The 22,804-nt window shown below is 46.8% G+C and overlaps 4 non-coding genes across 4 annotated transcripts; all 4 read left to right on the top strand.

Annotated features, from left to right (window-relative positions):
• The first annotated feature begins 955 nt into the window (after positions 1-955).
• On the top strand, positions 956-1,042 carry trnastop-uca (transfer RNA opal suppressor (anticodon UCA)). The gene has a single exon. It is a non-coding gene; the product is annotated as a tRNA-Sec (tRNA).
• A 1,642-nt stretch (positions 1,043-2,684) lies between these two features.
• trnastop-uca (transfer RNA opal suppressor (anticodon UCA)) lies at positions 2,685-2,771 on the top strand. Its single transcript has one exon. It is a non-coding gene; the product is annotated as a tRNA-Sec (tRNA).
• Positions 2,772-7,236: 4,465 nt separating this feature from the next.
• trnastop-uca (transfer RNA opal suppressor (anticodon UCA)) lies at positions 7,237-7,323 on the top strand. The gene has a single exon. It is a non-coding gene; the product is annotated as a tRNA-Sec (tRNA).
• Positions 7,324-11,788: 4,465 nt separating this feature from the next.
• trnastop-uca (transfer RNA opal suppressor (anticodon UCA)) lies at positions 11,789-11,875 on the top strand. Its single transcript has one exon. It is a non-coding gene; the product is annotated as a tRNA-Sec (tRNA).
• Positions 11,876-22,804: the final 10,929 nt, after the last annotated feature.

Genomic DNA, 22,804 nt, shown 5'->3' with positions numbered 1-22,804 from the left:
CAGCTCAACTCCCATTGGAGGAATGTGGGCAATCGCCTCGCTTCCGTCATGGCTCGCCAACTCTGGTTGGACATATTCCTGGAGGTTTCATCACATGACCTCCTGCCTCCAACCACCCCGCCCAGTAAAACAGCCTTTTACCCACCGCCAATATTTTCATCGCCAATAAAGGAAAGTGTCCAAAGAAAATGAGACGCACCATATTGGTTAACGCCTTATGATTTTTCTCCCATGTGTTGCTGGCAGCAGTGTCCAGGAGATTAATCTTTAATTCCTCCAGACTCCAGGACGATCCTGGAGGGTTGGCAACGCTACTCCATCCCACAGGTGCCTGAGTGACACGGCTGAGAAATTACTCACCGTCTCGGGCGGCCCCTGAAACGGACAAGAACTTTTATAACATCCATCAAGTGAAAAGAGTCAGTTTCTGTGTTTGAAAAAAACTCAATAAAATTGCTACAATCCTGCGACCGAAGAAACAACTGTGATCAGGAAATGAGTATACAATGTGTTTGTCACCGGAGAGAGAGATAGAGAGACACTTACACACTCTTGAGATGCATTCGATCATCTGACGGTTTCCGCCCTCACCTCAGGCCCCAATTATCCGCTGATTCTAGGAACTTCAGTCTGAGTGAGGATTCCTGTATCACGGAGGGTGCTGTGCTCTCCGGGTGTTGCATCCAAAAGCAATCAATGAAAGCCACACGAGCTTTAATAACACGCAAACTAATCTGCATATTCCATCCCATGAGGCTTTGGGAAAAATAAACAACATTATTTTTCACCTTTTCTCAATGTATAGATATGGTGTGAGTGTAAATCTGAATATAACACTGGGAATTGTTTGATTAACAGTCGTAGATGTCAATCACACTGATAATCACCTCGCCATGAATATAATGTGTTTCATTTTCCCCTGTTTTATATAGGAACCTTCCCCACTTATCCCAATGCCTGGATGAGCCTCAGTGGTCTGGGGTGCAGGCTTCAAACCTGTAGCTGTCTAGTGACAGAGTGGTTCAATTCCACCTTTCAGGCGGGTTGTTTAAATTATTGGATAGAGAGAATTAGGGGAATGCAGAACAAGGGGATGTAATCTTAAAGTTAGAACTGGGTGAATCCAGAAGCACTTTTTCTCACAAAGGGTAGTAGAAATCTGCAACAAAAGGCAAGAGCTTTCAAGACTGAGATTGTTAGGTCAACGTACACAGCGGGTTGGGGACATGTTCCCTGATTTTTTATTGTTAACACTCACCCTGACCCTCTCCCCACCTATTGGTGGGGGAGGAGTTAATATCGACCCCAATGTCTTTAAAACGGGGACTGAATTACATCGGTACATCCCTGTTCCCCACCCGAGGGGTACAATTGGACTTGATCTCCCAGAGTTGCACTTGGGGAATCAACTCCTCCCCATGGTTTCTCCAGAGCACCATCCAACTGCCAATCAGAGGCCAAGGGATCTGGTGGTGTATCTGTGAACCAGCTGTCAGGAGGAACTGGGAAGCAAAGATGGAGGCCACCAGCTCAACTCCCATTGGAGGAATGTGGGCAATCGCCTCGTTTCCGTCATGGCTCGCCAACTCTGGTTGGACATATTCCTGGTGGTTTCATCACATGACCTCCTACCTACAACCACCCCGTCCAGTAAAACTGCCTTATACCCACTGCCAATATTTTCAGAGCCAATAAAGGAAAGTGTCCAAAGAAAAAGGACAAGAGTAGCAGGCACATGGGAACACCACCACCTGCACCTTCCCCTCCAAGTCACACACCATCCCGACTTGGAAATATATCGCCGTTCCTTCATCATCGCTGGGTCAAAATCCTGGAACTCCCTAACAGCACCGTGGGAGAACCTTCACCACACGGACTGCAGCGGTTCTGGAAGGCGGCTCACCACCACCTTCTCAAGGGCAATTAGGGATGTGCAATAAATGCCAGCCTCGCCAGCGACGCACACATCCCATCAACGAATAATAATAAAAAATGAAACACACCATATTTGTTAACGCCTTATGATTTTTCTCCCGGGTGTTGCTGGCAGCAGTGTCCAGGAGATTAATCTTTAATTCCTCCAGACTCCAGGACGATCCTGGAGGGTTGGCAACGCTACTCCATCCCACAGGTGCCTGAGTGACACGGCTGAGAAATTACTCACTGTCTCGGGCGGCCCCTGAAACGGACAAGAACTTTCATAACATCCATCAAGTGAAAAGAGTCGGTTTCTGTGTTTGAAAAAAAACTCAATAAAATTGCTACAATCCTACGACCGAGGAAACAACTGCGATCAAGAAATGAGTATACAATGTGTTTGTCACCGGAGAGAGAGAGAGAGCTGATTCCAGGAACTTCAGTCTGAGTGAGGATTTCTGTATCACGGAGGGTGCTGTGCTCTCCGGGGGTTGCATCCTATCGCAATCAATGAAAGCCACACGAACTTTAATAACATGCAAACTAATCTGCATATTCCATCCCATGAGGCTTTGGAAAAAAAAAACAGCATTATTTTTCCTTTTCTCATTGTATAGATATGGTGTGAGTGTAAATCTTAATATAACGCTGGGAATTGTTTGATTAACAGTTGTAGATGTGAATCACACTGATAATCACCTCGCCATGAATATAATGTGTTTCATTTTCCCCTGTTTTATATAGGAACCTTCCCCACTTATCCCAATGCCTGGATGAGCCTCAGTGGTCTGGGGTGCAGGCTTCAAACCTGCAGCTGTCTAGCGACAGAGTGGTTCAATTCCACCTTTCAGACGGGTTGTTTAAATTATTGGATGGAGAGAATTGGGGGAATGCAGAACAAGGGGATGCAATCTTAAAGTTGGAGTTTGGCATTTCAGGGGTGAAATCAGGAGGCACTTTCTCTCACAAAGGGTAGTAGAAATCTGCAACAAAAAGCAAGAGCTTTCAAGACTGAGATTGTTAGGTAAACGTATCAAGGGAGCTTAAAGGCAGGTAAATGGAGTGGACCTGCAGATCAGCCATGCTCTGAGTGAATAGCATAACAGGCTCGAGGGGCTGAATGGCCTCCTCCTGTTTCTAATTGTGACTGGAGAAATAAGTCCCAATGGTTATAATATCTCTTTCGACTTATAGTGCGACCTGATTTATCGGCAGTTCAGTTATCAGTGTTCGCGATGTGGGTAATGGTGGGTGTGGGCAATCTGCCTCTGGCGCAGGCCTCATTGTGAAGGAGAGAGGCCCATGGAATCTAATGTGGCAACGCAGAATGTGATTAACCTTCGATGCCCATTATAAATCAATGTCCTAATCGCACTGTGTGCAACAGAGTTGGGCAGTGAGGAATCACTGAGGAAAAGTTAACCGATCAAATGGAGCTCCTGCACATTCTGGGATGGAATATCGTGCACCGCGGGAGGCCAGTGAGTTTGGACACTCCCAGTACACCAACCACTCCCAGTATACCATCCATTTCATACTGCTGGGAAGTTTCTGCCCATTGGAATAACCAGCCTCTTGTAATGGTCGGATCTTTCTGGGAATTTTGGTATTGCTTTTTTGATTTTACTTTAAAAATCTGTGTTTTGCGACTGACAGATCCAATGGGTTCGTGCACGGAGTACTTGTGGTAACTTGTGAAGGTCTCCAGATATAGAAACAAAAGCTTCCATCTGAATATCATCAGATCGGGGTATTGCATGGAATTAAATTGAAGTATCGAACTAAATTATCACTTGACTTGATCTGGAAAAGGCAATGATTGACCGTTCTCAGAACGGATGGCCTTGGCATCCAAGGGGTTAACACTGGTGGTTGTGCCTATTCTTGCCAAAATTCTGGTGCATGATTTGATGAAACGCTCCCTCTCACTCTAAGCCTGAGGGAAATAACATTTTCTGCAATGGCAGAATGTGACATGAAAAGATACGATGTCACCTCCAATAACAAGTGCGAGGAGTCCGTGGACTTCTTTGTCACTAAGATTGAGATCATCTGTTCAGCTGCCTCTGCCGTATCCTCCCTTCCTCTTGCCGACTAAGCCAAAATTCCCCTCAGGCTCTGTGCTAGCCCAGAACCTGTGTTTTTCATTAGCTTCTGTCCTATCTCCCCTCATGCCCTCTCTGGGAGCTTGTCCATGAGACCCGCCTCCTGCTCCCTTGACCTTATTCCCACTAAATCGCTGACCAACCAACTTCCCTTCCTGGTTCCCATGCCAGATGACATTGTACCCTCTCCTCAGGTACTGCCCCCTCCCTCTCAAAACCACCACCATCATTGCCTCCTGAAAAAACCAACCCTCCACCCTTCTGTCCTTACAAGTTACTGCCTCATCTCTAACTTTCCTCTTGATGAGCACCCAGTGGAAAGTTTATCCATGATTCATGTTTCAAGGACTGCGTTCAATGGCTTTCACCCGTGAGCGGTAGGTGAGATATCACAACTGCCACCGCAGTCACACATCATACAGAGGTGAGATATGAAGGTCGCCATCGCCTCCAGTTACAGGCATTTACGCACAAGTTCACACAGACAGCAAGACCCTCCTAGACCCTCACTGGGGGAAACGTTGGAGACCTGACACTTGGTACACAACACAGCTTCGTGGTCCAACCAATGACTCAACCTAGTAGGCATAAAATTACATAGAATTACATGGAATTTTACAGCACAGAAACAGGCCATTCGGCCCAACAGGTCAATGCTGGTGTTTATGCTCCGACCCTGCTTCATCTAACCCTGTCAACAAATGAATCTATTCCTTTCTCCCTCCTGTACTTATCTAGCTTCCCCTTTAATGCACCTCAACCATTTGCCTCAACCACTCCATCAATCTCAACAAAATGATCCAAAGGGTTGATTCACAGACTCGATTTTTCTCTCTGGTGCCCTGGAGTTGGAATTGTGCTGATCCACCTCTTCTGCCCATCCAACAGCACCAACCGTTGACCCTGGCAGATTTTCCACAATCAGTTTGTTTTGAATAACGAAGGCGGTCCCACAGTGGTATCCCCTCCTCTGATTGCGAGCTCACCACTCGGAGGGGGGGGGCATTGAGGGGAGATGGCTGCTGCTGCAGGATTAGGTTAAAGAGTTCATGCATCAAGCATTGGCCTCAACTGAAGCATGGCGGTAAAAAGAATTTGGCATTCCACCCAGCATGGGCTATAGGTAAGATTGTGGCAGCACTAAAGCTGTTTTTGTGGCAGAATTTGTTTTTGGCAAGGTTTGGAAGTGGCTTTGATGAGCTGGCATGAATGTGACCCAGGTGAGTTGGTACAGAGAAAAGGGGTCTATAGGTGTTGGCATCAGTGTGATGGGAAAGGGGACGATCGAGACAGGACTGTTCATGCAATGGGCAAATGTGGTAGTCAAGAGAAGGTCTTTGTATTAGATTGGCATGAATGTCTCATGCAACTAGCAACTGGTTGTCCTCTATTCTCTTCATGCTGCTGCTTGACCCCCTACTGCCCTTGGATGCTTTCCATCTCTGGGCCCTCTACAACGAGGCTTCTTTGAAAGGCTTAAGTTGTGCAGCATGTAGCAGACCATCACTGACCTTGAGCCCCTCTCTGGACCATATTGTGGAGCAGCCCCAGACTGAACCACAACACCTGAAACATGTCTTCAGAATTCCAATTGTGTGCTCTATGATGACAGGGCTGAACGAATGGACCTCATTATAGTGCTGCTCAGTGGGTATCCTGGGATAGCACACAAGTTTCACCCAGCCACGGCTGTAGAAGGTAGCCTCAATCTCCCAGGATCTATGCAGCAGAGACTTGCCTTTTTGGTTAAATGAGTGCACTGCCTTAAAATGAAGGCACTATGGCAAGTGCCAGTGAGGTGAGCATTGTGGTGCTGTTGGCTACAAATGAGATGGGCACTGAGTGATTGGAATCCTATCCTGTTGATGTAGTGATGGTATTGATGAAGGGAGCGTGTCTGGACACAAGGTGGAATCTGTGGTTCCTTGTACTTTGGTGGACCCGACCACTCAGTAAAATGACAGGACCCTGCCTTCTGCCTTTAGCAACTAGAAACTCAGGACGCCTGTTTCATGCGGACTTGAGTTGTGTCCAGTGTTATTGAGGTGGTAATGATGGAAATAGAACGTATGACCTCACCACGTCATTACCAAGTCTGGCGGACGTGATGTTCGAAAATGTAACCATTGGTAAAATCCAGTGCAATGGATCCCCAACCCGTTGTGGAGAAGTTCGCGGTTCAAATCATCCAACCCTCTTGGTACGAGGAGGACTCATGGTGGTAGCAGGCCCAGACCTCCTTGCTAAGAGAACACATGCAGTGGCGAACAGGCCACATCACCTCCAGGCTCCTGGTGGTGGACTATGTGCACTGACGAGTAGCTCGGTCTGGTTGACTGGCGAGCTGGCAGGAGATGTACAGTTCCAAGTGGTCCAGAACATGCAAACTTCTGGGTTGGCAGAGTTTATGAAGGAGCTAATGTCTGGACATTCCTACTGTCCTATACAGTGCAGAACATGAGGTGGAGAGATGCACAGAACACTACATCCACAAGACTGGAGAAGCACAGGTGATAAACGCACTGTCTTCCCTCATTGGAAGACGGCGGCGTAACAAGCTTGCCTGACCGTCCCACACTCTCATGGTGTAGCCTGCAGTGAGATACTTTGGTGCTGACTCACTGCATTGTCTTCTATTCAAACTCATTCTTTCTCAGGAGCCCAAGACTGTGGAACTCGGTACCTCCCTCGGACTTCCCTTCTTTTTACAGACTTTTAAATCCCGAGCTGGATATCACTTAGTCGCCACTTCCTCGCTTATTTTATATTCTCTCCTCCGTCCTTCAGCCCTAGTGGCATCCTGTACAGTGGGCCTTGGCCCTCGATCATCCGACGGTTTCCGCCCTCACCTCAGGCCCCAATTATCAGTTGATTCGAGGAACTTCAGTCTGAGTGAGGATTTCTGTATCACGGAGGGTGCTGTGCTCTCTGGGGGTTGCATCCTATCGCAATCAATGAAAGCCACACGAACTTTAATAACATGCAACCTAATCTGCATATTCCATCCCATGAGTCTTTGGAAAAATAAAACCGACATTATATTTCACCTTTTCTCAATGTATAGATATGGTGTGAGTGTAAATCTGAATATAAAGCTGGGAATTGTTTGATTAACAGTTGTAGATGTGAATCACACTGATAATCTCCTCGCCATGAATATAATGTGTTTCATTTTCCCCTGTTTTATATAGGAACCTTCCCCACTTATCCCAATGCCTGGATGAGCCTCAGTGGTCTGGGGTGCAGGCTTCAAACCTGTAGCTGTCCAGCGACAGAGTGGTTCAATTCCACCTTTCAGGCGGGTTGTTTAAATTATTGGATGGAGAGAATTGGGGGAATGCAGAACAAGGGGATGTAATCTTAAAGTTAGAGTTTGGCATTTCAGGGGTGAAATCAGGAGGCACTTTCTCTCACAAAGGGTAGTAGAAATCTGCAACAAAAAGCAAGAGCTTTCAAGACTGAGATTGTTAGGTAAACGTATCAAGGGAGCTTAACGGCAGGTAAATGGAGTGGACCTGCAGATCAGCCATGCTCTGAGTGAATAGCATAACAGGCTCGAGGGGCTGAATGGCCTCCTCCTGTTTCTAATTGTGACTGGAGAAATAAGTCCCAACGGTTATAATATCTCTTTCGACTTATAGTACGACCTGATTTATCGGCAGTTCTGTTATCAGTGTTCGCGATGTGGGTAATGGTGGGTGTGGGCAATCTGCCTCTGGCGCAGGCCTCATTGTGAAGGAGAGAGGACCATGGAATCTAATGTGGCAACGCAGAATGTGATTAACCTTCAATGCCCATTATAAATCAATGTCCTAATCGCACTGTGTGCAACAGAGTTGGGCAGTGAGGAATCACTGAGGAAAAGTTAACCGCTCAAATGGAGCTCCTGCACATTCTGGGATGGAATATCGTGCACCGCGGGAGGCCAGTGAGTTTGGACACTCCCAGTACACCAACCACTCCCAGTATACCATCCATTTCATACTGCTGGGAAGTTTCTGCCCATTGGAATATCCAGCCTCTTCTAATGGTGGGATCTTTCTGGGAATTTTGGTATTGCTTTTTTGATTTTACTTTAAAAATCTGTGTTTTGCGACTGACAGATCAAATGGGTTCGTGCACGGAGTACTTGTGGTAACTTGTGAAGGTCTCCAGATATAGAAACAAAAGCTTCCATCTGAATATCATCAGATCGGGTATTGCGTGGAATTAAATTGAAGTATCGAACTAAATTATCACTTGACTTGATCTGGAAAAGGCAATGATTGACCGTTTTCAGAACGGATGGCCTTGGCATCCAAGGGGTTAACACTGGTGGTTGTGCCTATTCTTGCCAAAATTCTGGTGCATGATTTGATGAAACGCTCCCTCTCACTCTAAGCCTGAGGGAAATAACATTTTCTGCAATGGCAGAATGTGACATGAAAAGATACGATGTCACCTCCAATAACAAGTGCGAGGAGTCCGTGGACTTCTTTGTCACTAAGATTGAGATCATCTGTTCAGCTGCCTCTGCCGTATCCTCCCTTCCTCTTGCCGACTAAGCCAAAATTCCCCTCAGGCTCTGTGCTAGCCCAGAACCTGTGTTTTTCATTAGCTTCTGTCCTATCTCCCCTCATGCCCTCTCTGGGAGCTTGTCCATGAGACCCGCCTCCTGCTCCCTTGACCTTATTCCCACTAAATCGCTGACCAACCAACTTCCCTTCCTGGTTCCCATGCCAGATGACATTGTACCCTCTCCTCAGGTACTGCCCCCTCCCTCTCAAAACCACCACCATCATTGCCTCCTGAAAAAACCAACCCTCCACCCTTCTGTCCTTACAAGTTACTGCCTCATCTCTAACTTTCCTCTTGATGAGCACCCAGTGGAAAGATTATCCATGGTTCATGTTTCAAGGACTGCGTTCAATGGCTTTCACCCGTGAGCGGTAGGTGAGATATCACAACTGCCACCGCAGTCACACATCATACAGAGGTGAGATATGAAGGTCGCCATCGCCTCCAGTTACAGGCATTTACGCACAAGTTCACACAGACAGCAAGACCCTCCTAGACCCTCACTGGGGGAAACGTTGGAGACCTGACACTTGGTACACAACACAGCCTCATGGTCCAACCAATGACTCAACCTAGTAGGCATAAAATTACATCGAATTACATGGAATTTTACAGCACAGAAAAAGGCCATTCGGCCCAACAGGTCAATGCTGGTGTTTATGCTCCGACCCTGCTTCATCTAACCCTGTCAACAAATGAATCTATTCCTTTCTCCCTCCTGTACTTATCTAGCTTCCCCTTTAATGCACCTCAACCATTTGCCTCAACCACTCCATCAATCTCAACAAAATGATCCAAAGGGTTGATTCACAGACTCGATTTTTCTCTCTGGTGCCCTGGAGTTGGAATTGTGCTGATCCACCTCTTCTGCCCATCCAACAGCACCAACCGTTGACCCTGGCAGATTTTCCACAATCAGCTTGTTTTGAATAACGAAGGCGGTCCCACAGTGGTATCCCCTCCTCTGATTGCGAGCTCACCACTCGGAGGGGGGGGGCATTGAGGGGAGATGGCTGCTGCTGCAGGATTAGGTTAAAGAGTTCATGCATCAAGCATTGGCCTCAAACTGAAGCATGGCGGTAAAAAGAATTTGGCATTCCACCCAGCATGGGCTATAGGTAAGATTGTGGCAGCACTAAAGCTGTTTTTGTGGCAGAATTTGTTTTTGGCAAGGTTTGGAAGTGGCTTTGATGAGCTGGCATGAATGTGACCCAGGTGAGTTGGTACAGAGAATAGGGGTCTATAGGTGTTGGCATCAGTGTGATGGGAAAGGGGACGATCGAGACAGGACTGTTCATGCAATGGGCAAATGTGGTAGTCAAGAGAAGGTCTTTGTATTAGATTGGCATGAATGTCTCATGCAACTAGCAACTGGTTGTCCTCTATTCTCTTCATGCTGCTGCTTGACCCCCTACTGCCCTTGGATGCTTTCCACCTCTGGGCCCTCTACAACGAGGCTTCTTTGAAAGGCTTAAGTTGTGCAGCATGTAGCAGACCATCACTGACCTTGAGCCCCTCTCTGGACCATATTGTGGAGCAGCCCCAGACTGAACCACAACACCTGAAACATGTCTTCAGAATTCCAATTGTGTGCTCTATGATGACAGGGCTGAACGAATGGACCTCATTATAGTGCTGCTCAGTGGGTATCCTGGGATAGCACACAAGTTTCACCCAGCCACGGCTGTAGAAGGTAGCCTCAATCTCCCAGGATCTATGCAGCAGAGACTTGCCTTTTTGGTTAAATGAGTGCACTGCCTTAAAATGAAGGCACTATGGCAAGTGCCAGTGAGGTGAGCATTGTGGTGCTGTTGGCTACAAATGAGATGGGCACTGAGTGATTGGAATCCTATCCTGTTGATGTAGTGATGGTATTGATGAAGGGAGCGTGTCTGGACACAAGGTGGAATCTGTGGTTCCTTGTACTTTGGTGGACCCGACCACTCAGTAAAATGACAGGACCCTGCCTTCTGCCTTTAGCAACTAGAAACTCAGGACGCCTGTTTCATGCGGACTTGAGTTGTGTCCAGTGTTATTGAGGTGGTAATGATGGAAATAGAACGTATGACCTCACCACGTCATTACCAAGTCTGGCGGACGTGATGTTCGAAAATGTAACCATTGGTAAAATCCAGTGCAATGGATCCCCAACCCGTTGTGGAGAAGTTCGTGGTTCAAATCATCCAACCCTCTTGGTACGAGGAGGACTCATGGTGGTAGCAGGCCCAGACCTCCTTGCTAAGAGAACACATGCAGTGGCGAACAGGCCACATCACCTCCAGGCTCCTGGTGGTGGACTATGTGCACTGACGAGTAGCTCGGTCTGGTTGACTGGCGAGCTGGCAGGAGATGTACAGTTCCAAGTGGTCCAGAACATGCAAACTTCTGGGTTGGCAGAGTTTATGAAGGAGCTAATGTCTGGACATTCCTACTGTCCTATACAGTGCAGAACATGAGGTGGAGAGATGCACAGAACACTACATCCACAAGACTGGAGAAGCAGAGGTGATAAACGCACTGTCTTCCCTCATTGGAAGACGGCGGCGTAACAAGCTTGCCTGACCGTCCCACACTCTCATGGTGTAGCCTGCAGTGAGATACTTTGGTGCTGACTCACTGCATTGTCTTCTATTCAATCTCCTTCTTTCTCAGGAGCCCAAGACTGTGGAACTCGGTACCTCCCTCGGACTTCCCTTCTTTTTACAGACTTTTAAATCCCGAGCTGGATATCACTTAGTCGCCACTTCCTCGCTTATTTTATATTCTCTCCTCCGTCCTTCAGCCCTAGTGGCATCCTGTACAGTGGGCCTTGGCCCTCGATCATCCGACGGTTTCCGCCCTCACCTCAGGCCCCAATTATCAGCTGATTCGAGGAACTTCAGTCTGAGTGAGGATTTCTGTATCACGGAGGGTGCTGTGCTCTCCAGGGGTTGCATCCGAAAGCAATCAATGAAAGCCACACGAACTTTAATAACATGCAAACTAATCTGCATATTCCATCCCATGAGTCTTTGGAAAAATAAAACCGACATTATATTTCACCTTTTCTCAATGTATAGATATGGTGTGAGTGTAAATCTGAATATAATGCTGGGAATTGTTTGATTAACAGTTGTAGATGTGAATCACACTGATAATCACCTCGCCATGAATATAATGTGTTTCATTTTCCCCTGTTTTATATAGGAACCTTCCCCACTTATCCCAATGCCTGGATGAGCCTCAGTGGTCTGGGGTGCAGGCTTCAAACCTGTAGCTGTGTAGCAACAGAGTGGTTCAATTCCACCTTTCAGGCAGCAGTGTTTAAATTATTGGATAGAGAGAATTGGGGGAATGTAATGAACAAGGGGATGTGATCTTAAAGTTAGAGTTTGGCACTTCAGGGGTGAAATCAGGAGGCACTTTTTCTCACAAAGGGTAGTAGAAATCTGCAACAAAATGCAAGAGCTTTCAAGACTGAGATTGTTAGGTGAACGTATCAAGGGAGCGAAAGGCAGGTAAATGGAGTGGACCTGCAGATCAGCCATGCTCTGAGTGAATAGCATAACAGGCTCGAGGGGCTGAATGGCCTCCTCCTGTTTCTAATTGTGACTGGAGAAATAAGTCCCAATGGTTATAATATCTCTTTCGACTTATAGTGCGACCTGATTTATCGGCAGTTCTGTTATCAGTGTTCGCGATGTGGGTAATGGTGGGTGTGGGCAATCTGCCTCTGGCGCAGGCCTCATTGTGAAGGAGAGAGGCCCATGGAATCTAATGTGGCAACGCAGAATGTGATTAACCTTCAATGCCCATTATAAATCAATGTCCTAATCGCACTGTGTGCAACAGAGTTGGGCAGTGAGGAATCACTGAGGAAAAGTTAACCGATCAAATGGAGCTCCTGCACATTCTGGGATGGAATATCGTGCACCGCGGGAGGCCAGTGAGTTTGGACACTCCCAGTACACCAACCACTCCCAGTATACCATCCATTTCATACTGCTGGGAAGTTTCTGCCCATTGGAATATCCAGCCTCTTCTAATGGTGGGATCTTTCTGGGAATTTTGGGATTGCTTTTTTGATTTTACTTTAAAAATCTGTGTTTTGCGACTGACAGATCAAATGGGTTCGTGCACGGAGTACTTGTGGTAACTTGTGAAGGTCTCCAGATATAGAAACAAAAGCTTCCATCTGAATATCATCAGATCGGGGTATTGCGTGGAATTAAATTGAAGTATCGAACTAAATTATCACTTGACTTGATCTGGAAAAGGCAATGATTGACCGTTCTCAGAACAGATGGCCTTGGCCTCCAAGGGGTTAACACTGGTGGTTGTGCCTATTCTTGCCAAAATTCTGGTGCATGATTTGATGAAACGCTCCCTCTCACTCTAAGCCTGAGGGAAATAACATTTTCTGCAATGGCAGAATGTGACATGAAAAGATACGATGTCACCTCCAATAACAAGTGCGAGGAGTCCGTGGACTTCTTTGTCACTAAGATTGAGATCATCTGTTCAGCTGCCTCTGCCGTATCCTCCCTTCCTCTTGCCGACTAAGCCAAAATTCCCCTCAGGCTCTGTGCTAGCCCAGAACCTGTGTTTTTCATTAGCTTCTGTCCTATCTCCCCTCATGCCCTCTCTGGGAGCTTGTCCATGAGACCCGCCTCCTGCTCCCGTGACCTCATTCCCGCTAAATCGCTGACCAACCAACTTCCCTTCCTGCTTCCCATGCCAGATGACATTGTACCCTCTCCTCAGGTACTGCCCCCTCCCTCTCAAAACCACCACCATCATTGCCTCCTGAAAAAACCAACCCTCCACCCTTCTGTCCTTACAAGTTACTGCCTCATCTCTAACTTTCCTCTTGATGAGCACCCAGTGGAAAGTTTATCCATGGTTCATGTTTCAAAGACTGCGTTCAATGGCTTTCACCCGTGAGCGGTAGGTGAGATATCACAACTGCCACCGCAGTCACACATCATACAGAGGTGAGATATGAAGGTCGCCATCGCCTCCAGTTACAGGCATTTACGCACAAGTTCACACAGACAGCAAGACCCTCCTAGACCCTCACTGGGGGAAACGCTGGAGACCTGACACTTGGTACACAACACAGCCTCATGGTCCAACCAATGACTCAACCTAGTAGGCATAAAATTACATAGAATTACATGGAATTTTACAGCATAGAAACAGGCCATTCGGCCCAACAGGTCAATGCTGGTGTTTATGCTCCGACCCTGCTTCATCGAACCCTGTCAACAAATGCTTCTATTCCTTTCTCCCTCCTGTACTTATCTAGCTTCCCCTTTAATGCACCTCAACCATTTGCCTCAACCACTCCATCAATCTCAACAAAATGATCCAAAGGGATGATTCACAGACTCGATTTTTCTCTCTGGTGCCCTGGAGTTGGAATTGTGCTGATCCACCTCTTCTGCCCACCCAACAGCACCAACCGTTGACCCTGGCAGATTTTCCACAATCAGCTTGTTTTGAATAACGAAGGCGGTCCCACAGTGGTATCCCCTCCTCTGATTGCGAGCCCACCACTCGGAGTGGGGGGGGGCGTTGAGGGGAGATGGCTGCTGCTGCAGGATTAGGTTAAAGAGTTCATGCATCAAGCATTGGCCTCAAACTGAAGCATGGCGGTAAAAAGAATTTGGCATTCCACTCAGCATGGGCTATAGGTAAGATTGTGGCAGCACAAAAGCTGTTTTTGTGGCAGAATTTGTTTTTGGCAAGGTTTGGAAGTGGCTTTGATGAGCTGGCATGAATGTGACCCAGGTGAGTTGGTACAGAGAAAAGGGGTCTGCAGGTGTTGGCATCTTTGTGATGGGAAAGGGGACGATCGAGACAGGACTGTTCATGCAATGGGCAAATGTGGTAGTCAAGAGAAGGTCTTTGTATTAGATTGGCATGAATGTCTCATGCAACTAGCAACTGGTTGTCCTCTATTCTCTTCATGCTGCTGCTTGACCCCCTACTGCCCTTGGATGCTTTCCATCTCTGGGCCCTCTACAACGAGGCTTCTTTGAAAGGCTTAAGTTGTGCAGCATGTAGCAGACCATCAATGATCTTGAGCCCCTCACTGGACCATATTGTAGAGCAGCCCCAGACTGAACCACAACACCTGAAACATGTCTTCAGAATTCCAATTGTGTGCTCTATGATGACAGGGCTGAACGAATGGACCTCATTATAGTGCTGCTCAGTGGGTATCCTGGGATAGCACACAAGTTTCACCCAGCCACGGCTGTAGAAGGTAGCCTCAATCTCCCAGGATCTATGCAGCAGAGACTTGCCTTTTTGGTTAAATGTGTGCACTGCCTTAAAATGAAGGCACTATGGCAAGTGCCAGTGAGGTGAGCATTGTGGTGCTGTTGGCTACAAATGAGATGGGCACTGAGTGATTGGAATCCTATCCTGTTGATGTAGTGATGGTATTGATGAAGGGAGCGTGTCTGGACACAAGGTGGAATCTGTGGTTCCTTGTACTTTGGTGGACCCGACCACTCAGTAAAATGACAGGACCCTGCCTTCTGCCTTTAGCAACTAGAAACTCAGGACGCCTGTTTCATGCGGACTTGAGTTGTGTCCAGTGTTATTGAGGTGGTAATGATGGAAATAGAACGTATGACCTCACCACGTCATTACCAAGTCTGGCGGACGTGATGTTCGAAAATGTAACCATTGGTAAAATCCAGTGCAATGGATCCCCAACCCGTTGTGGAGAAGTTCGCGGTTCAAATCATCCAACCCTCTTGGTACGAGGAGGACTCATGGTGGTAGCAGGCCCAGATCTCCTTGCTAAGAGAACACATGCAGTGGCGAACAGGCCACATCACCTCCAGGCTCCTGGTGGTGGACTATGTGCACTGACGAGTAGCTCGGTCTGGTTGACTGGCGAGCTGGCAGGAGATGTACAGTTCCAAGTGGTCCAGAACATGCAAACTTCTGGGTTGGCAGAGTTTATGAAGGAGCTAATGTCTGGACATTCCTACTGTCCTATACAGTGCAGAACATGAGGTGGGGAGATGCACGGAACACGACATCCACAAGACTGGAGAAGCACAGGTGATAAACGCACTGTCTTCCCTCATTGGAAGACGGCGGCGTAACAAGCTTGCCTGACCGTCCCACACTCTCATGGTGTAGCCTGCAGTGAGATACTTTGGTGCTGACTCACTGCATCATCTTCTATTCAAACTCATTCTTTCTCAGGAGCCCAAGACTGTGGAACTCGGTACCTCCCTCGGACTTCCCTTCTTTTTACAGACTTTTAAATCCCGAGCTGGATATCACTTAGTCGCCACTTCCTCGCTTATTTTATATTCTCTCCTCCGTCCTTCAGCCCTAGTGGCATCCTGTACAGTGGGCCTTGGCCCTCTGCGCTTGTTTCTCAATTTAAAAAAAGGGACAGACATAAATGGAAGGTGAACTGAAACCTCCGCGAGAAAAGAACCCACAAGAGGGAGTCAATGGAAAAACGCAGCTCCTACAAACAGCTGGTAATTTTTCATTGTCAGGGAGCTGGTTAAGCAGAAACCGTATCATGTTCCAGTATTCAGTCATCTGCCACAGATAACTTTCACCGTAAGAAATTAATTTTCATTAAGCACCTCCCGTAGTTTTTAATTACATTGGGCTGAGCAGCATATAGTTATAATGAATTGTCTGTCTCGTTGTATTAATCTGAGGCCTAAGCAGAATAAGCAGAGCAGAGGGAATTGAAAAATGTTTACATTACACTGTCAGTAAAAGCCCATTATTGGAAAGGACTTGAGTAAGCTGCTCATTGCTGTCACATGTCTTCATAGAGTCTATAAACCTAAGGCCATAAGTCTTCCAGACAAAGGGGTTGAAGGTTTGGATTGCACAAGATATTTTTTCAGTGCTTAGGACTGTTTTATTCTGCAGTGAGTGGAGGGTGCTGTACTCGAGACTATGGATTCTAGCAGACAGAATACTGACTGACCATTCATCATCGTCCAAATCCAGCTGATGGTGAACAGATGAGGTGAAGGATCTCCTCTCGTCTTTGCTAGTCAGGGCATAAACTGGGGCCCATGTGGACAATCTTACTTCAGCTCCCAGTGGCACCATAAAACTGCCTGGAAGTGCCCTCAGCTTTCAGCAGCAAATCCTATCTCTGCTTTTACATTAAGAGATGGTAAGTAAAGGGAAGTGTAAATGTCATATCACTGCGGGACACAGAGCTGTCCAACAGAGATAGACATGACCTCAAGGGCATCAATATCCTCTTCCCACTGGACTACCAGGAACTGGATGGATGGATGGATGGATGGATATTTATTCACAAGGTCACCATGTCCTCCTCACCAGCCAGACTCCCACGGGATAAGGCAGCTGGATATTACTGCAGACTTGTCGTAGTGTCCAACACAGCTGCTCTATGGTGGAGTCTTAGAATGGGTTTCTCGCTGTTGTAAAACAGGCAGAATTGCATTTGGCGACCGCTGTGTAACAGGTCGGATACTCCGTTCTATTGAACTCAATGGGACTGAATATCAGGGGTGGCCTATAACGGGCGACCGCTGGGATTCGGCCTGTTTTACGTCCCCGCCCTTGTCCAGTTTCATGCTCCATGAAGTCTAGAACCGCTCAGTGGGGATTGGAGGGGTTAAAGGCCAACCCCGAGAGGTGGGACAGTTCCACAGGTCCTGATCAACGAATGAGGGTTCTTACCTTGGCCCTGGATCCTGACGCTCAGAGGGTCCGTCAGGAGAGGCAACGGTTGTGAGGCCGAAGTTCAGGGGTCGATTGACAACTTGCTAAAACAAGCGTTAACGGGGCAGCAAAGGCCTCGAGCCGGGTTTAATCACCAGCCTGTTAATGCCATCGGCGCGTCGCCTCTTTGACAGGGGCTGAACACTCTGCCTGTTTCAGGCGGGCGGCCCCTTTTAATATGCAAATCAGGGTCCTATAATGTACCTGGGGCCTCGATGGCCATTTTAGGATAGAACGGTTTCACTGGCGGTAGAATCGGAGTGGCCCCGGAAAAGTACGTTTCAAATTATTTTTGTGAGGCCAGAAGGAGCAGGAGGTTCTGCTGTGGGCCCCAGATAAACCCCCAGCGTGGCACTTGGCCCAATGGCCCCATGCAAATGCGACGCCCTCCCAAAGACCTGGCCAACTTGGGCAGGGTCAGCGCTGGCAGACAGCGCAGTCCCAGCGTAACCATGGGGATCGAGGCCTGAGGAGTTTCAGGGCCGATAACTCCTCGGAATTGGGTAGGTACTGATGGTGATAGCAGCTTAAAATGATATCAACATTACTTTAATATTGTATTTTACATCAAGTAGCCCATGCAACATGGTGACAATGGAGCTCATTGTGGTCATTAATATCTACAACTTGGCCTCTGCTACTCGTGCTGTTTCTTGTGTACTATTAGACGGAGGGTGCATTTACCAATCCCGCACTCCCAATAAGAGTGGGGAACCAGTACTCCAATTCCTTGGTCAGACCCCATCTGGGGTCCTGCGTTAGTTCTGGGCACCGCATCTCAAGAAGGATATATTGGCCTTGGAAGGGGTGCAGCGCAGATTCACCAGACTTGACACTAGGGCTAAAAGGGTTAAATTATGAGGACAGGTTTCATAAACTTGGCTTGTATTCCCTTGAGTTTAGAAGATTGAGGGGTGATCTAATCAAGGCGTTTAAAACGATAAAAGGATTCAATAGGATAAATACAGAGAAACTATTTCCTCTGATGGGGGAGTCCAGAACAAGAGGGCATAACCTTAAAATTAGAACTAGGCCATTCAGGAGTGAAATCAGAAAGCACTTCTTCACACAAAAGGGAGACGAATTCTGGAACTCTCTCCCCCAAAAGGCTGTGGATGCTGGGTTAATTGAAAATTTCAAGACTAAGATCGATAGATTTTTGTTGGGTAAGGGTATCAAGGGTTACGGAACCAAGGCGGGAAAATCGAGGTTAGGTGCAGATCAGCTGTGATCTATTTGAATGCGGAACAGGCTCAAGAGCTGAATGGCCTCCTCCTGCTCCTTTGTTTCACACATCTATCCATGAAAAAAAATCTTGATCATTTACATGGAAGCTGTGCATTGAGCTCAAATGCCAGACACATGAATGCCAGGTCTACCATCTGAACGTGGATATCACCCGGCCTTGCATTGTGGGCACAGGACCCCTCCAGCTGATGCTGATACACAAAGTGAGCACTGAGACACCCATTCTATAACTGTCTATCAATGGCCAGATTTTTACCAGCTGTGCACCAGATTTTTGTTCAAACGAATTTCGGTCCACTTTCCAGCACTACCTCCTCGCTATAAAGGGTTAAGATATTCTGTGACGATACCAGCCAATAAAATATTTGCAGCCAGAGCAGTTGTTGAATATTATTCAATGTGAATGGACTCCCGTGGGCAGTTGCTTTAGCCTGGCCTCCATTCTTCACTCTGACAGGATTAGCAAGCGACCAGAGAACAGTAAGAGGCTTTAACAATTCAGGAGGGGAGGAGGGTTAGCAGGCCGCTGGGAGAGCAGTAATCGACAGGCTCCACATCTGGAGCCTGTGCTCTCTCTCCTCACACAGAGCAGAGTGGCCCCACAACACAGAACTTTACAGTTCTTTATGGACTGCAGGACGAGCTCAGTCTCCATTTGGTATGGAATGCCCATTGCATGCAATGTTGCTCCCTTGTTCAGCCGCCAGTGTGGTAACTGTTTCTTGCTTCACGTGCTGAAACAAGGTGCTCATTTTCATCCATACCAGAAAGGATGAAACGTTACAGAGATTCATATGTGTATATTATAAGGAATAGCAGACCCTGTGTATGCTATCGGGAATAGCAGACCCTGTGTATATTATCGGGAATAGCAGACCCTCTGTATATTATAAGGAATAGCAGACCCTGTGTATATTGTCAGGAATAGCAGGCCCTGTGTATTTTATAGGGAATCAGTCCCTCTGTATATTATAGGGAATAGCAGTCCCTGTGTATATTGTGGAGAATAGAAGCCCTGTGTATATTATAGTGAATAGCAGACTCTGTGTATATTATGGAGAATAGCAGACCCTGTGTATATTATAGAGAATAGCAGACCCTGTGTATATTATAGAGAGTAGCAGACCGTGTGTATATCATAGGGACTAGCCAGACCCTATGTATATTATAGGGACTAGCAGACCCTGCGTATATCATAGAGAATAGCAGACCCTGTGTATGTTATATAGAACAGCAGACCTTGTGTATATTATGGAGAATAGCAGACCCGGGTTTATTATAGAGAATAGCAGACCCTGTGTATATTATAGAGAATAGCAGACCCGGGTTTATTATAGAGAATAGCAGACCCTTTACATATTGTATCAGAGACTAATTGTATCTAATTGTCTAGAGACTAATTGTATCTAATTGTCTGGGGACACCAAAAAACTCAAATTGTGTTTGCTTCATTTGTTTGTTGCGTTTGTTCCCAGGCCCCTGGTGCGATGAGGGGAATCAGGCTTCAATCTTCTGTTTTGAGCCCTGGATAACTCTTCGTGTGTTTAGGGTCCAGCTCTCACGTTGATGTCCTGATTGAGTCAACAACCGGTCAAACGTAAGTTTTATTCTTTCTCTTACAGGACAGACTTTCCTTGAGGAAATTTGGATCGATAGCACATCCACATCTCCCAGGCCACCTGGTTAGATCCATCATAAATGATATTTATCTTTCCCAAACTGATCAACCTTGCCCTGGTGCTCCAGGGTCACCCAGATCATGGTGGCAACAGGGCAAGCAACTTCTCCAGTGAATTTTCTCCCCATCAAAATGCCGGATGTGCTGGGAAGGAGTTGATTTGTATCGCAGGTGCCCAGGGTCAGCCCATGCAAGACCATCTCTTCATAAATGATTCCGATGGTGACAGCCCCTCCTTAAAATGGAGCCTGATGGTGAGGCATGGGCATTGAATTTCCATTGTTTCTTCAGGGTTTCCGAGGATCTTTCGGCAACAATCAGGAGAGTCCCAGCAGAGGTACACCCACTCCATCTTTAAAATGGGGCCCATGGCAAAGGTTTTTGTTTATAATGGATTCCATGTCAAGTGATCGTCTAAAATGTATACTACCTTTCAAATAAAGTCTGATGAAATCTGATCAGAGATTGGTGTTTTTCTAAATTGGTATCTGATCAGAGGTAGTAAATGATGCCGAGAAGGTAAATCCAAAACACTACTCCGAGTTGAAATATCACAATAGGAGAATGGGGCAGATTCAAACTGTAAACAGGCACATTTAGAACTGGTGTTGGGAGATTGATCATCACTGTGAATGGTTTCCATGTAGGACAGTGGAAGTGAAATCCAGGACCCCAAATAACAGTTGGATGCTGTGAGGGGCACTGAAAGTTTACTTTGGATGGTTGAGTTTAGATGGGTTCAGTGGCCACATTCATCTATATCTATTAGCCAAGAAAGACATGCCAGCATTTTGAAGTGTTGGAGACTTTATTTTTTGAATATAAAGTGACAAGAAATGATTTCCAATAGAAAAAAGAATCTTTCTCTATGTACAGATTTTTACATAGCAACGTCTCTGTGTATTTTTTTTAAAACAACTGCACCGTAGTTATATACAGAGGAAAATATTGTGGAAAAAACCGGACAGTTTGTCTCTCGCTTCCCATTCTTTTTCAATTTTGGGCTTTTATTTTTCTCGGTTTTTGGTTTTTTTCAATTTTTTCTTTCTTTCCAAATAAAGCGGCAAAGGTGGAAATTAGAGTTTCAGCAGAGCCGAGCTGATAGAGAGGAAAGGAAGCCAACCAGGAGGACAGGGGAATAGGCACTGCGCTTTGCACTGAGGAAACCTGCTGAGACATTTACTGTGGTGCTTCCATCAAAGTGCGAGCAGTTCGATAGGGGCTGGTCTCCCAGGAAACCCACTGTGAGTAGGGAAGGAGGTTTGTAGGGGATGGAGAATGGAGACTCCTATCACCGTCTCTGTGGGACATTATATTCCAGTGCCAGACAAAGAGCAACTATCGGCCATGAAAGGAGTTTCAGGGGCAGCTCAGTTTGCAACAGTGCAGATTCCACACCAATGCAAACTGCACAGTGTAATTGAGTGAATTTGGGGAAGGGGCGTGAGTTGGAACTCAGGAGTCGGTCTCCCAACCACTCTGGACTCTCGTCAGCTGCTGTTCCCGGTCAGGTCCACAGGAGCCGATGAATTTGTGATCTTTTTTCAAAATGTTAGCGCAGGGCTGACTGTCCTACCAAGCCTACCAAGCCCTTCCGCGTGGTAAACCATAAGAGCTCTGGCCAGACAGCAGGCAGCAACAGTCGATTCCCACCCAGCCTCCAGGCACCTGGAATTTAACCACACCTCGTGCATCAAATTAAATAAGTGAAAGGACTGGAACATTTATCTGCTTTGAGCCAAAGGATGTTCTCAAAGCAAGTGTGCAACAGGTAAAATGCATTAAAAAGCATCCTCTACACTGCCCCGATTTCAGAAGAACTCCCTTTTCTGCCCCCTTCCCAATTGTACTAGGTGTGGTGTTTCTTCTACCCAGATTCTTTCCTTCAAGGAGCACTGCATGATGTTAGCAACACGATCGTATTAAACACCTATTTTATCAAAGGCGTTAATCTTTCTTGAAATAGCAGATAGGGCAATATCATCCCAACTCAATAATGAGTGAGTTATTAACATCAGGCACCTTCCAGGTGCCTGTCCTGGTGCAGGGTCTTTAAAAGGGATTTTATCTCACGTTGGTTGGCTTCTGAAATGGTTTCTCAAATTGCTATCAGCTCGGCCCTTGCCCAACAAACTGGTGGCTAGTAAGATCCCAGATTAATACGTGCTTGTGTAACACACCCACACATCATGTGCCTATTTAAAACAATAGGGTTCAATGACTGCAAAGCAAAAGTGCAGTCCGTAGAATGCGTCTCGTGACTCAAAGCCCCCGTCCTCCTGGGTAGGAGTCCCACTTCATGCCCGACACGTTATGTCAGTGTCATTGCTGGTGAGGGTGTCCCCATCCAGGGGAGGGAAGAGGGAGGAAATTAGTGTCGATTTGTTGCAGTGACAGTACACCTCTTTCTCAATGAATTACACAGTGGTACTGATTGTGGGGCTTAGAGGCCCTGTGGGCCCAGCTCAATCTGCCCTCCTGACCAGACGAGCTCCCAATAATTGTCATAGTGACTCTGCTCTATAACTCTTCTGAATTAATTTGTGACGTCCATCATAGATCT

This window comes from Heptranchias perlo, chromosome 40 (assembly GCF_035084215.1).
Source record: "Heptranchias perlo isolate sHepPer1 chromosome 40, sHepPer1.hap1, whole genome shotgun sequence".
In the NCBI taxonomy this organism is placed as follows: Eukaryota; Metazoa; Chordata; class Chondrichthyes; order Hexanchiformes; family Hexanchidae; genus Heptranchias; species Heptranchias perlo.
The sequence above is the reverse complement of the archived record's forward strand: the minus strand, read 5'-3'. Positions and strand labels throughout refer to the sequence as shown.